The following is a 591-nucleotide window of genomic DNA, read 5'->3' as shown; positions in this document are numbered from 1 at the left end:
AAAGGAAAAGTTACTATTTAATTCATACGTTTAAGATGCTGTATAATTGGAATAATAAAAGTACAATATTGACTTGTAATAACAGTGAATATCGACCAGTAGTAGTTCATGGTATATATGTGAGTATATATTGTATACACACCAATAGGTAAGATATACAGGTACACAGGTACACCAGTATATATACACATATATTATAGCATACATCGCTTTACACAGAAAACCCGTTTTAGAGGAGAAATGTAGGGATTATTAAACCCTAGTTATTTTTTCGAGTGTTTCGTCTCCAGTGGTATATATCAGTATATATTGTATATATATCCCAATAGGTCATACACAGGTACTACGTCAGTAAATAATATACTGAAGTATACATCTTTTTACTTATAAAACCAGTTATAGAGAAGAATGGGGGGGGGGGGTAAAGTTATTTTGTCGAGTGTTGCGTCTCCAAGCTACGGATAAGTATTATAATATATCTAACCACCGTACACACAGCCTAGAAACAAGTTCTACTAGTATGGACATATTAAGCTGTCACTGGGCATGTGCAGACGACAAAGTAGTCGTATAAAGCGGGACATCAAGCCA

This window comes from Patella vulgata, chromosome 1, assembly GCF_932274485.2.
Source record: "Patella vulgata chromosome 1, xgPatVulg1.2, whole genome shotgun sequence".
Classification (NCBI taxonomy): domain Eukaryota; kingdom Metazoa; phylum Mollusca; class Gastropoda; family Patellidae; genus Patella; species Patella vulgata.
This window is presented reverse-complemented; position numbering follows the sequence as displayed.